Genomic DNA, 16,209 nt, shown 5'->3' with positions numbered 1-16,209 from the left:
TGGTACTTAAATACAACTTTCAGCTAGAAATGGAAATGTGCTTAAGTATAGTTTGCAGCTAGAAATAAAAGGGTGCTTAAATGAAGTTTTCAGCTAGAAAAATATGGGTACTTAAGTACAGTTTGCAGCTAGAAAAAGAAGGGTACTTAAATACAGTTTGTAGCTAGAAACAGAAGGGTACTTAAGTACAGTTTGCAGCAAAGGATACTTAAGCACAGTTTGCAGCTAGAAAAAGAAGGGTACTTAAATACAGTTTGTAGCTAGAAACAGAAGGGTAATTAAGTACAGTTTGTAACTAAGTGTACTTCAGTACAGTTTGCAGCTAGGAAAAGAAGGGTACTTAAATACAGATTGCAGCTAGAAACAGAAGGGTACTTAACCCTTTACCTCATACAAGCGTCTTTGGACGCCTCTACTCCATTCGCATGGAAGCACCTTTTGACGCCTCTGCAAGATTCGCATAGAAGCGCCTTTTGACGCCTGCTGTAAACATCAGCCATTTTGAGATAGTTTTTGTAGCGCCACCTTCGGGAAAAACCCCCCTATTACATACTACATTCATTTCTGCGAATGACAATTACGTCAGATCACGTGGTCGCTATTCATGCACTGGTCGATATCTGCTATTTAAAGTAACTGGGTCGTAATCTCCACTCGACAAAATGGCAGCTGCGGATTTCATTCAGTACGTACGAAGTTTTCACGATTAGAATAACAACCACGAAAGATTCAATAAATTAGGTAAAGGCTCTGATATTAATGTAGGCAGCAATTAGTTTTTATAAATTATCAAATTCAGATGACTTAGTGATATAGACGCACACGAAAACCTTGTAAATTTCGAGTATCGGAAATGGCAGCTACGGTTAGTCACGCGGCCTCACTGACATGACGGTGAACGAGTTCTCTCAAGATTTCGAAGCACATAAAAAAATTCTTCTGTGGAAAATAATTACACAGCTATAACAATCGGACATTACTCTTAAATTTTTCCACATATAATATATGTGTACCAAAAATGTAAAATGCTTAAAATTGTTGTTAAACGTAACATACACTAAACTGCTTAACAGTTCACAGGCAGGATTTCATTCAGTACTTACGAAGTTTTCACGAGTAGAATCTCAACCACGAAAGATTCAATAACTTTGGTAAAGGCTATGATATTTATGTAAGCAGCAATTAGTTTTTATTGATTATCAAATTCAGATGACTTAGTGATGTAGACGCAGACGAAAAACGTGTAAGTTTCGAGTATGGGAAATGGTAGCTACGGTCAGTCACGCGGCCTCACTGACATGACGGTGAATGAGTTCTCTCTCGATTTTAAAGCACATTAAATATTCTTCTGTGAAAAATAATTACACAGCTATAACAATCGGACTTTACTCTTCAATTTTTTCATATATAATAGATGTCTACCTTAAACGTAAAATGGTTAAAACTGCTGTTAAACGTAACACCACTACATTGCTTAACAATTCACAGGCATGCCTATGCGGATGCAGTCTGCTAGGTAACAGGTGTTCTATTTATAGCGTGCTGCACTTTGTCACTATGCTCTATGAGGTAAAGGGTTAAATACAGTGCCTTACATTTTAAAAACTAAAAGCATAATAACTTTTGCTGCCTCTTAAAGACTGTCATTACTTGCATTTTTTTATAATTATCAGTCATGTATAGTCCTTTACAAGTCGAGTTCAACTGCAAACTGCACAGACCCAGTTCTTCTGTTGCAGAATGTGCCAGTGGATCTGGATCTATAGTTTGTTTGGATCAATAATCAGAACAATATAATAGACCATGAGCTACAGTGCATTATCTGACAGCAGATTGGGGTTTGTGTTGTTTGTGGTTGCACATAGCTTAAACACAAGTTGATAGGGTTTATCTAATGGGAAAAAGTATGAAAATTATGATTCCTTACATTTTACATGATATGTACCTCCAGTAACTTCAAATTCATTGGGTAAAATTGTTTTTGGTTTTCGTGTGCAAAGCTACACCATGAATTAAAAGTCATAACAAAATATGAACCAAGTTGATATTCAAAGCTCACTTCCCTACCAACCCCTGCTACACATGCTTCTTTTAATACTAGTGGTATTTATAGAACAGATAGATAAAAGATGATGGAGATATATTTTTTTATGATTTCATCTGCATGTCTGTATTGGGTTAATTTTGCGATCAAATACTTCCAACATCTCCAAAGTGATTGAACAGAATATGACAAAACTTAACAGAAAGCATCCATGCATAAATATTATTATCATTTATTCAAATGATGACAGTCTTCCATAAAATATGGCTGTCTTTATTAAAGGTGGAAAAAACATTTACACAACTTTTATCTATTAAAAAATACTTAGCAGAACTTGACCAATGTTGAACCAAAGCATCCTGGTATAGATCCCTTAAGCTTATGACAGAACAAATGACACAGCAATTTCATGCTCTTGCACAACCATGACTGTAATTTTGTCATTTAACAACTTTGTCTTTTTCTGTTGAGTATATATTTTACAAACTGAAGCTTTCTAGCACAGGATTACTGCACGCCTATTGGATAGTATATTTTATACGAATCATTTCACACCTTTGCCATGTTGTATATACATTTACACTGACATTTCTTTTCTTTCAGAAAGAATTTTTGAAAAGGGCAAACATTCTCCATATCAGCTGCAGCTGAAGAAAATACTTTGCAATGAAAGTAAAGTGTTCAGCATAGAATATATATCTATGATATCAACCAATCAGTATACGTGTTGTATTTTATTGTCTTTCTGTTATGTATTGATGAAAAATGGTTCTTGTTATGTTTTTTTGCAACAACAACAAAAAAAGCCATACAAACTTACAGTTCCTTTTTGTCAAGCTTTGTTAGTCAAAAAATTACTTATGGTTGAATTTTCAGGTTGTATTTAAGTTTTTTCTTCAGAATGCTGGCCTGGAATTCATAAAACTTTAGAGCTTTGATTTGTTTTGACCAATCACAAATTATGTTTTTGAAAGATGGTTTTTGATTGGCAAATAGTTGTTACTAATTCACATTGGCAAATAGTTGTTACTGATTCACAAACTCAAGGTTTTATTATGTCCAGACCTGTCCTTTTTCACAAGGTAAAATTGTTAAAGTATAGATGGCAGGCAGTGGTACACTGGTTCATGTATAGATGGTAAACAGTGGTACACTAGTTAAAGCATAGACGGCAAACAGCAGTACTCTAGTTAAAGCATAGATGGCAGGCAGTGGTACACTAGTTCAAGCATAAATGGTAAATATTGGTACACTAGTTAAAGCATAGATGGCAGGCAGTGGCACACTAGTTAATGTATATTCTGTTGCAGTATTGTTATGTTTCTTGTAATGTTAGGTAAAATGAAATGATATTTATATGCAAATGTTTTCAGTTGCAATGTGAATCTGGCATTCCAAAAATAAGGAATGTTTTTAAAAAGGTTGCTGTAGTGGATATTTGTGTCCATCCTTTCTAGCATTCAAAGAATAAGGAATGATTTTAAAAGCGTTGCTGTGGTAGTTATTATAATCCAACTTTTTGGGAGGTTCACTGGAGATCATTTATTTTTATTCCCTCAGTAAGTAATACAGCAGGATATAACTATTGATATTGCTGTGTAATACAGCAATATATAACTATTGTAGCTATTGCGATTGTGCTGTAATACAGCAGGATATAGCTATTGCTGTGTAATACAGCAGGATATAGCTATTGCTGTGTAATACAGCAGGATATAGCTATTGATGTGTAATACAGCAGGATATAGCTATTGCTGTGTAATACAGCAGGATATAGCTATTGATATTACTGTAGAGTACAGCAACATCTAGCTATCGTAGCTGTTGCTTTTGTACTGTACCACAGCAGGATATAGCTGTTGCTTTAGTGCTGTGTTACAGCAGGCAATAGTTGTTGGGATTGCTGTGTGATACAGCAAGTTATAGCTATTGCTATATCTTGTGGGGTTTTTTTATATAAACATCTTCATTTCCAGTGCAAACCATTCTCTGTATTTCAGCATGTCAATTATGTTTCAAAATTCCAGGATTCAACATTTTTATTATTACAATGATAAAATATGTTTAGCATTAGTAATATATAATCTATGGGTGTTGGACCACTTGGGAGTTCAATACCATAAACATATTTTCAATAGAAGTCTTTACCCAAGTGAGGAACTTGGAACTTGTCATATCTAGATGACCTTGGTGACATAACAACAAATGCTGCCCTTAATAACTTTATAGTATATACTCACTTCTAAGTCAAGTCCAACTGCAAACAACATAGAACCTAATCTGCCAACACATAATGGGCTAGAAGATCAGGGTGTATATTGTTTGTTTTCCAGACAAACTGCATGGATCTAGATCTACTGGCACATTATGTGATGGCAGATCTAGGTCTGTGAAATTTGCAGTTTGACTTATAAGAAAGTACATATGGTAATTATCAAATGCATCATAGGATATAATTAGGGTACAAAGAACTATACTGGCAAAGGGATTATGTAATTTTATTATATTTTACCATAGGGCTGGTATGTATATAATTTCTGTCCCTCATTCATTTTCTGTATATTTTATAAAAGGTTTATTTTGTAAAAGGATATTTGTCATAATTGTCACACATAAAAGGATTTATATAATTATTGTGACACAAAAGACCATTTATATCATTATTGTGACACAAAAGACCATTTATATCATTAATGTGACACATATAAAAGGTTTAAGTTTGTAAAAATGTATGTCATTATTTTGACACATTAAATGATGCATATCACTGTGACACATAAAAAGATGTTTGTATTTATTGTAACACAGAAAAAGATTTATATCATTACTGTGTCACATAAAGGATTTATATCATTATTGTGTCACATAAAGGATTTATATCATTATTGTGACAAAAATTATTTGTAAATATTTACTTTTTTTAAAGACAGATTTTGCTTTTAGATACATTACCTAAACGCACAAATCAAATTCTATGCACTCTTACACAGAACCATACACCAAGTACAGTGCAGTCAGTAGGATGCTAAATTGTGGAAAACAGTCGTCTGTATTTTATTTTTAATGAATTTTTTTCTTTTTCAGGTAAGCGTTGTTTTAAATACTAAAAAGGACTCATATATATATATATATATATATATATATATATATATATATATATATATATATGTCAGCGTTTGCCAAAATAATGCCAGTAATATTTATCATAGGATGACAATCAGTAACAGTATGGGTAAATATCCGATCAAAGCTATTATAATTAAATTGATGATATGCATGGACAATCTAATAGGAGACTCTACATATTCAAAATGCATGGGCTGTCTAATAGGAGACTCTACATATTCAAATGTATGGACAGCCTAATAGGAGACTACATATTCAAATGCATGAGCTGTCTAATAGGAAACTATATGTTCACATGAATGGCCAGTCTAATAGGAGACTCCACATAGTCAAATGCATGGGCTGTCTAATAGAACACTCTACATATTCAAATGTATGGACAGTCTAATAGGAGATTCTACATATTCAAATGTATGGACAGTCTAATTGGAGACTTTACATATTCAAATATATAGACATTCTAATAGGAGACTCTACATATTCAAATGCATGGACAGTCTAATATGAGGCTACATTTTCACATGTATGGGCTGTCTAATAGGAGACTCTACATATTCAAATGCATGGACAGTCTAATAGGGACTACATATTCAAATACATGAACAGTCTAATATGAGACTATACATATTCAAATGCATGGGCTGTCTAATAGGAGACTACATATTTAAATGTATGGGCAGTCTAATAGGAGACCCTACATATTCAAATGCATGGGCTGTCTCATAGGGTGCTCTGTATATTTATGCCTTTCTTTGCACTTGATGTATCATATATTTCTTATCATAAAACTATATTCAGTGATAAGCACATCCCTTTATATTTTTGGACAATTTACATAGATAATAAATGTTACAGGCTTTGTTAAATGGCAAATCCACCAGACTTTTATTAAAATTTATTAGGTTGACCCACTTTTCTTTTCATAGACGAAAGCTGTAAGAGGATAATTTTCCAATTGGCATGTTATTATGATCTGCATTTGTTTCACTCATCATTCACCAGAATTCCATATATACTCATTTAAAGGTGGAGTCCAAATGCAAACTGCACAGAAAGAGATTTGCTGTCCCATAATGTGCCAGGTGATCTGATCTCATGACTTTTGTTAGGAGTAATCAGTAGAACAAACAAAACAGACACTAATATGCCATTGCATTTTATGACAAAAGATAAGGTATATGTTGTGAGCATGTGAACAGTTCAGCACAAATTATATGCAAGCCTATCTGGTACTGGCATCGGCAAATATCTTGGTCACGGTTTGTTTTTATTTTGTACATTTGGTGTTGTCTATCAATCTTTCCACATTTTACAATATTTGCTGAATTTCATTTTCGGCTCCAATTTGCGCTTGATATGCATTTTTGTTAATCATGATTTTTTTTCTCAGCATGCTGTAAGTCTCGGTTTGTCTGGTTTTCTAAAGTTCAAAAGTATTAATGTAAATCTAAATCATTAACACTACATATAGTTGGTTTTCTCTGGTTTTAATGACAGTAGAGTGAAACCTTATCAGCAACCACCTGATGAGTTCATGGGTCATATTTGTATGTAAATCCATGCATTTTGGCTGTATATTAAGTCCACCAATCCAAAGACTGTTTCTGTAGTATGCTCAAGGTTGGCAATTACCATTGTTTTTCCATGATAATCTAGTTAAATTTCCATAATAAATAATGTATGCCCTAAGTACGTAGGTTACCATTATCTATATCTATCTTTTAGTATTTTTTTTCCAGATGCTTGAATTAATATGACTAAGCACCATTTATACAGTTTCTATGGCAACTGGTCATCATTTTCTCATTGTCACAGACTGGTTCTATGATTTTCTCTCATAATAGAACTACATCCTTTGTTCTGGTCTAACAAAATGTATAGAACTATACAAGAAAAATGACACTGCAAAAAGGCAACTTTTGCTATTGTGTAACTCAAGAAGACTATCAGAGTTTTTCCTAGATGTTCTTTTATTTCTTTGTGAATAGAAAATAGTAATTATTTGATTGATGCATGTCTTGTTTATTACCCAAAAATTATTATGTCAGCTATCTTGAAAAAGCACTGACATTGGTCCTGATATAGATGCTGCCCTGACTGGATGTTATTCATAGGTGTGTGTGTGTATAATGAATGTAACACCATAGTCATGATATCATTATATCAGTACATGCCAAAGAAATAGTTTGTGATATCATTATTTCAGCACATGCAAAAGAAATAATTTTGGAGTGACTTTATATTGCAGTCATTTATACTATTGAGGTTTCAGAAATATGTTACTTGAACTATTTCAGGCATCTCAATTATTCCAAGTATGTCAACTTCTTTTCAGAAACAGTGTAGTATGGTCTTGTTGACATCATCATAACAACCTTCACAAGGTCATTTGCTCTGAACTCTCTCCATTGTTGTGCTTTGAAGGGTTTAATTCTCAAAAAGCAAAATAAAGTAAATTACAGTGATTTTGTAAGATATATTTGACTAATTTTAATTGCAGTCATATTTGAAGAAAAAAGATATACCTGTATGTAACATATATTGTGTTACAAACCCTCGGTCACTATCATGGCAATGAATGAGGTGTATTGTTTAATACTTAGAATGTAATTTAAGGTGGCATCCTACGGAAGATGTTCTATTCGAGTTTTTATTTGACCAAGAGATTAGAACTTCCCCAAGAAGAATGCAGAAGTATCACAGATTCTTAACAATCTTTTGGACATTGGGTTAATTAAAGGTTGTACAATAATTTGTGTCATAAAACCTGTAGAATTTGACCCTGAAGGATAAGCAGTCATTTAAAATTAGATGCATCTCCAAAATGAAATTATTACATAATTAAATATGTCTGCAGCCATAAGTGTAAAGCAGTCAGCAAAATCTGTAATTCAAGAATCTGTCTTTAAAACATGGCGACTCATCACTATTCCAGCCCAGCTATAAGCTGGTCCACTCTGTCACTTGGTTTTCTCTGTAACACAGCATCCTCCTCAGTAACCCCATCATTAATCTGACATCAGTAGCATCATTTTCTCAGTGACCTTGCCTCCTCTGTGACCAGGGTCTTGTGTGTAATCTGGCCCTCTGTAAGGCTTCCTTCTATAAGCTGGTTTCCTGTTACCACTGTGACTGGCCTCTTACATCATGTGGCCTTTTCTGTAACCAACCCCCTCTGTGACCTATGTCCTCTTACCTAGTCCTCTCTGTAACATGGTTTCCTATTTGACCTTGACCCCTGTGATCTGTTCTCTTGTGTAGCCTTGCCCATTCTGTAAACTGGACTTGTCTGTAACCTGGCTACCTCTGCAGACTGGTACATGTATTGGTCCATATTAAATTGTTCTTATGCAGAATGGTAAAATGTATTAGTCAATATAGGCAGTTCTAATGCAGACTGGCACAATGTATTGGTCCAAATTAGATTCTTCTTGTGCAGACTGGTTCAATGTATTGGTCCATATTAGATTATTCTTATGCTTTCTATATTGAACAACTGTATTATATGTACTGGCAAAATGGCAACAATTTTTATTTCCAACAGAGTACAGTTCAGGGATGTTTTCCTCTACTTACAGTTTTCACATGTATATCATATTAATTGTGTTATTTACAGAAATGAATTCCAACCTTTTGTAAATAATTAATCACACAGAAACAAGCATTATTTCCTGATTATGTGTGGGTTCCAGATAATATACAAGCCTTTTATTATGATGTATTTTTATGCATAAAATTACTTTTATAAAATAAACATGTTACTTGTACTTTCCAAAAGCAATTATTTTGTCATGAAATAAGTGTGCTGTCATTGAAGATGATGTATTCAGACTGTATTTGTCATTGAAAATTGCAATGTAACATAATTACAAACAAATTAACAATGTAACTTTTATTAGTAATGTCAGCCTTGTGTTAATATCAGCAAATATGTTGCACATCTGAGTATCCATACAACATGGAATACCAAATTTTCTCTATAGTCTGGTCAGACTGCAAACAGCATAGACATTGATACACTGGCAGATTGGAATTAATGCAGTATGTTGGGCATATTCATAGACAAAGATCTGCCAGTGTATTATAAGATGGCAGAGCAGGATTGATCTTGTTTGCAGATGGACTATTTTATCATTAACACTTGGGACATAGTTTCATTATGCCACTGCAAATTATTTTGTCCTGATGTAAGTGTTGTCACACTTTTTATTTATATGTGATAACGGTTCTATATCCTCAATAACAGGCACTGAATGCTCTTAACCTATGATCCTCTGGTTTCGGGGTCATTGGGGTAAGGGTCAAGGTCAGTTTCATTTAAATGATAAATCAAGTTCTCTGCATCATGTAAAACATTTTGAAGATACCTCTCAATGTAATAAAGTCCCTTTATAATGCTGAGGTCAGGATAATAAAGGCCCTATATAATTATGAGGTCAGGATAATAAAGTCCCTATATAATTCTGAGGTCAGGATAATAAAGTCCCTGTATAATTCTGAGGTCAGGATAATAAAGGTCATTGTCACAGACACTAAAAGTATATATTTATCTTAAGCATCATAGTTCAGTTTCATTTTATTGGTTTGTACTATAGTACATGGTTCATTTAAAGTCTGTTATGAATTTTGTATTCAGTGTGTTCAAAGTTAAGGTCACATTTGTGACAGCTAAATTTGTATATAGTGAGTGTCATCCATGCTGCAAATTTAATCCCAGTTCCTATTGGGTTACAGAGACACAGCTCAGTGCAGGAAGGCTAATACATTTTGGAGGTGGTAGAATAGGTTGAGGTTCAAGTTTATTCTTTCCAAAACTAAAATTATTTTATTCCTTTGCAGTAACTTTAATTTGTTATTTGTACGTGTGACCTTACAATTTTAACAAAGTATGTGTTTATTAAGACTACAGACAGCAACCATTCATAGGCATGACAGTCTTTGACCTATAGATGTCAAACAATTTACAAGCATATTTTATTCATGCTTAATCAAAAGAAAGATAGTATTAGTATTAGTATTACTATTATTATTATTATTATTATTATTAAATAGGTACATCTGTGTTAATATACAACTTTGTTATTAAATGTAGAGACTTATGAAGTGTGTGATTTAGTATAACTAGAATAAATTATTTCCCAAGTTTTAATTACTCCTTTTTATCATTCATCTTTTGGCCAGATTGGACAGAAATTTCTGGCCTATGGATTGATTTTGTTGTTGTTGTATGGTTTAACGCCATTTTTCAGCACAAGATAGGCTATACATGGCGGCCAGTATAAATGGTGGAGGAAGAACCTGGGAAACCCCCGGAAAGAACCACCGACCCACGAGAAGCTACTGGCAAGCTTTCTCACATAACCACATTGGCCGAATCCGAGACTCGAACTCACGCAGACAGAGGTGAGATGGCAGTGATCCGTAATGGTGAGCGCTTTAGACCACTCGGCCACTCGGGGCCCCCCTATGGATTGAAGTTTCCAGTCTGTTCATCCATTTAAGTTTTGCATTAAGTTCATTTTCTCAGACACTATTGCCTGAAGAGTCATGTAACTTGGTATGTTAATTCATAATAAGGAATACTACAACCTTCAGCCAAAACCAGGTCACAGTGACATACATTTTACATCTCTCTCTCTGACTTGTTTTAACATTTTTTCATCTAGCTCAGTTTCTTTGATTTGACATATATAAAGATATGGTACAACACCGTTTAAAGAAAACAAAGATTTGCAATCTGGCCTTACATCTATTTTTTATTTTCATATCATTTCGAATATCCTCCTCCTCTTTCTTCTCCTACTCCTTTTACAATGAATACAGTAAAACCTTCCTTAGTGGACAATTTCATAACAAAGATAGCTATGCATAAAGAACAATTTATTGATGAACTTAATATTTCACATGCATAAAGAACCTGGATAGTTTAATGGTGGCATACTCATTTGGCCTTTCGGCAGTCCCAGATTCAATACCAGGCTCTGGTAGAGTATGTGGTCACCCATCCAAGGTCAGTGATTTTTTTCCCAATAATGTTTTTACCTGCATGTGAGTGTTAAAGAATACCTTGGTGGGTGCTTTATTGTCATATCTCGACAGGACTTGCTGTGTCATAAGAAACAATACATTTGTTTATGGTTGATTGATGTGCAATATCAAGGGAGCTGGCATCAGAAAATTTACTGCATCAATTGAATTCTAGGTTTTTAGCTCACTTGTATGACGTAATGTTAAGCTATTGTACTAACCCCCAGCATTAGCATTGGCATCCGCACAGATAAAAACATGGACATATGTACACCCTCACTGAATTGTCAACTCTTCCTTTTTCCTATGTCCTAGGTAACATTTTGGATTGCATTTTATAGCATCTATCCCCAAGGGAGGGGGCTAAGGGGGCCAGATTTGTACATGTACATTTAAACTTAGTTATACATTCCTGGTTTTGTTTACTGTGTTTATTGAAGATTTTATGCATTTTGTATAATTACTGTTGTACCAGGAATCATGAAACTTGATGAGAAGATTTATGTTGGTGAATATTTGATTCTAATCTAAAATCTAGATCAATGTGATTTATGTTTCATTCTTCACTGACTTTGGTTCAGTTTGGTTCAAGATTATTTCTAAAGCTCTGCCCAGAATAGAATCATCAGATCATATGACCGTGTATCTCTATCGGTACCACAAAGGAAGGCCACTGTGATTACATTTCACATTTAACTGGTATGGGTAAGATTTTGCATTTAGATTATGATCAGTTGTTTGGTTCTTGACAAGTACTACACCCGTATCACAAAAATAGGTCATATCTATCAATATTCTATGCTTGGCTGACTGGTTACATTTTGTGTTTTAAGTTTATAATCAAACTAGATGACTATGTATTTCGATGTGTACCTGTACCGTAAAAAGAATGTCACTTTGACCTTGTTTCATTTGCTCAGGTTAAGTATTTGCATTTAGTTCATGACTCAGTAGATTTATGCACACTGTATATGTACTGTTATACTTTGATTCATGAAAGTTGGTGAGCAGATCCATGTTAATCAGCACTACCCCATATCATGAAGTAGGCTACCATGACCGATATTTCATGCTTCATTGATACCATGAAGATTTAGTGTTTTAAGTTTTTTTTCAAGTTCTGTTTCTGCCATTATTGTCAAAGTAGATAATTGTATGCATTTATATTAGTACCATTGTATCTCTATTCAGTTTTTACATTTAGCTCATACACTAATAGGTTTTTAGTTTTGCTTCATTATATATATACTGCCATACCAAGATTTATGCAATTTATGGTGGCTTAATACTAGATCCTCATTACAAATATGTTGTGTTCCATGTCTCATGATTCACTATCTTGGATTCAGGCTTAATTACTGTTCATGCTAGAATCATTAAACTAGTTGATTATTTGCATCCCCATGAGTACCAAACCCTTAAATTAATAGGTCATTAAGACCTATATTTTATATTTTACTGGTGTTTTTGCATTAGCTAATAACAACATTGGTGTATAATACTGTTATAACTGTTGTCACGAAATATGACCAGAGGATGTATTGTGCTTTTAGGTTACTATTAACACCTGTAGAATCAAAAAGGTCACTGTGACCTATAATTTATGCTTTGTTAACATCAGTTAAGTATTTGAGTTGATGATAATATTGATTCAACAATGCTATACCTATACAAATCCTAGCCAACTCAAAAGGCCCTTTCTGACCAATGCAGATGGAAGTAGGAATTAATATGATTGTTCAATTGTAAACTTTCAATATTAATGGCTGTTGGTAGTGCATAATTCAGTACAGGTGGGCAGGGGATATTACTCTGTGAAGAAATAGCTAAAAGTTATGGTCCTTGTCATTCCATTTTATTTCAGTTAAGTATCTTGCACCATTTAGCAATGTGTGTGTGAAAGAATAACTTATAAAAAAACAATTTCATACTTTTTGTCCATAGCCTTTGATGCAGTGTACAGCAATTTAGAGTAGGGTATGCAGTGAAAATGAAATTCCACTGACATTTATGAATAATCCATTCGTTTGCAAGGAGAAGTGGATTTTGAATAAAGCCTGGGATACTTTGAACATGAGCTGTTTTTCTACACTATTTGCAAATAAAATGGATTCTATAGATTCTAGCCAGTCATGAACGACCTTGACTATAGTTTAATATAAGGTGCAAAGGCTGTATTGGCCATAAATGGTATTTTATGATAAGGACAATAAACATGATTCTCCATATATTTTGGTAATAATAATAATAATAATAACAATAATAATGACATGCTAGTCCCAAAATGAAGCGTATTGAATATCCATATTCCATGCTCATGTGTCTGTTTGTAAAGATGTACTGTATGCCAGTTGGTAATTCAGTTTTCTAAACTTTATTAATTATTGAATCTCAGACCACTTTATTTGAATCCTAATAATGGGTTGAAGGTAAAATATATGAAATCTAAGACTTTGGTTTAATATTTTCCCTCTATGTACACCACCAGACACATTTAACTGCCTCCTTGTATCCTGGTTTCTTCAGAACACGTGGTTTGCGAATGACTACACCATACAATGATAAAAAATAATTTATCCAGTGTTAAAATGTCATACAAAAGACAACATAATTAGTTATTACAAATACAGAATAATGTAAATAAATCACTACTAATGTGTACTTAACTAGATGTAGAAACAAGTGTCTACTTTTTCCCTATATGTGGCCTGTTCAACAAACCATAGAATCCAGTGTTGAAAAACATACATGTATATGAATAATTGTCATGTTTGCCATCATTACACATGTTGCAGTGTACTAAATTTAACATTCATGATTGAACTGTATGAAGTACCATCTCATGAAGATATATCTTACCTGATCAATTTGTAATTTTGTTAAATTTTTCTTTTTCTTAATTTTGATTCACACTCTTGTATTGCCTGAAGTGTCTTCTTACATACTAGTGGAAATGCATAACACATCTAGAATAGTTCTCATACATGCAATTAATTTCAGTATACATTGAATTTATGCAAACATTTAAGGTTTATTTAGAATAAGTAGCTAATGGCAAGTACTTTTCATTATCTGTAGAAGGGAATTAAGAGCAAAAGACTCATGATACCCTAAGATATAAACTTTGGCAGATAATACTTAGATAAGTATGTGCAGCAATGGTTGAGATGAAAAGACGTTTAATGTAAACAAACATATACATCATTTCATTTTTGTAATTCTCTTTGCTATTATCAGTACATGTACTAACAACAACACTACTTTAAATGTGGAAAGTTTGATAGCCATTGGATTACACGTATGTGTATAATATGAATGTCAGCCAAGGGACCCAGCTGAATGGAAGAATCCCAAAATGGCAGCCCCCAGTAACCTGGCATTATGATGTTTGTCGTATGCATTGTATGCAAGGCCCAGTCTATATGAAAAATGTATCACTTGTTGCATCTTGATTAGTCTTGATCCAACACAGAATTATAATGCAATAGTTCAGTACTAACTCAAGGTCGTAACCTGTTGTACATGAAATATACAATATGCAATATCAAATTTCCTAGTTTAGTTCATATAAATACATTTTCCATAAAACACTTTGCTCTTCAACATTTAAATGACAGTTTTTTTAAAATTATTAATACATAACTTTAGCTCATTACATAACAGATGTGATATACGACTATACCACACCAACCCATTCATTAGGCCAATTTGTATTACCAGTCACCGCCGAGTGGTCTAAGGCGCTCTTCGTTACGGATCACTGCCATCTCACCTCTGTCTGCGGCAGTTCGAGTCTCGGATTCAGCCAGTGTGGGTATCAGAGAAAGCTTGCCAGTAGCTTCTCGTGGGTCGGTGGTTCTTTCTGGGGTTTTCCCGGGTTCTTCCTCCACCATTAATACTGGCCGCCATGTATAACCTACCATGTGCTGAAAAATGGTGTTAAACCCCACAACAACAACAACATTACCAGTCACCCTTAATGACTATTGATAAGTTACCCTCAGCAGGTTAACTGTATTATATATATGAGGAGTATAATAATTAGATAAAAGTACTTCTGCTTCTTGGCGTTTTATGTGAGATCTCACCTGCACTGGTTAATCATTATAGTTATTGATGCATGAACTATGGGGGTCCCGAGTTGCTGAGTGGTCTAAAGCACTCACCATTCCATATCACTGCCATTTCACCTCTGTCTGCATGGGTTTGAGTCTCAGGCTCGGCTAACATGGATACATGAGAAAGCTCGCCAGTAGCTTCTCATGGGCCAGTGGTTCTTCGGGGGGGGGTTGCTAGTTTCTTCCCCAACATTTATACTGGCTGCCATGTAGAGCTTATCTTGTGCTGAAAAATGGCGTTAGACCCTACAACAACAACAACAGCATGAACAATGATCTGCTAGTTCAATGATAATAGCTACCCAAAGAGATTTTAAGAACAATGATTTTACAAAAATGGAAGTTAAAGTATTAATCAGTTTTATTTTTGAACTTATTACTACTTTGATATGACTTTGTTATGTATATCTAAATTTTGATAACTCTTGGTACATGGGTGTATGTGTATTATGTGCAATGATTTTTCATGACTGTAAATTGTAGTGATCGCCTATAAGAAAGATATTAGGTGGTAATTTTTTCATACACAGGTTATAAATGTCTAGTTTAAGATATTAAACTTGTAGATTGCATAAGATTTATAAATAGTTGTAAAGTGTTTGTAACCATTAATAATAATATTAATAATAAAACCTGTTGATAACTTTGGGGTAATTTCTCTTTGGCTGATGGAGACTGGTTGGTTATTAGAAAAATTAATTTATTTTTCATTGGATGGGTTAGGTCAGGTATTTTCTTTATGATGTGGCATATTTGCAAAGAGTCACATAACTAGTAGTAGCTAAATGTGTTTTCACCCCTATGCTTTTGTATTTCAGTACATGGATCTGGACAATTTTAGTCAGTCTTATTTCTTATGGTCTTGTTATAACATCAGTCTTCAGATGTATTTAT

General features: G+C 33.9%; 1 protein-coding gene across 1 annotated transcript in view; it reads left to right on the top strand.

Moving 5' to 3' along the window:
* The window catches only part of LOC149783710 (nicotinate phosphoribosyltransferase-like), a 63,271-nt gene extending 47,313 nt beyond the window's left edge, over positions 1-15,958 (top strand). Inside the window, exon 16 of the mRNA XM_089931951.1 lies at positions 2,648-15,958. The gene's annotated coding sequence lies outside the window, so the exon portion shown is untranslated. The remainder of the gene's footprint in view (positions 1-2,647) is intronic.
* Positions 15,959-16,209: the final 251 nt, after the last annotated feature.

Source organism: Sinohyriopsis cumingii, chromosome 14 (genome assembly GCF_028554795.1).
Source record: "Sinohyriopsis cumingii isolate HCF-2022 chromosome 14, ASM2855479v2, whole genome shotgun sequence".
NCBI lineage: Eukaryota > Metazoa > Mollusca > Bivalvia > Unionida > Unionidae > Sinohyriopsis > Sinohyriopsis cumingii.
Note: the sequence above shows the minus strand (reverse complement) of the source record. Positions and strands in the feature narration are given on the sequence as shown.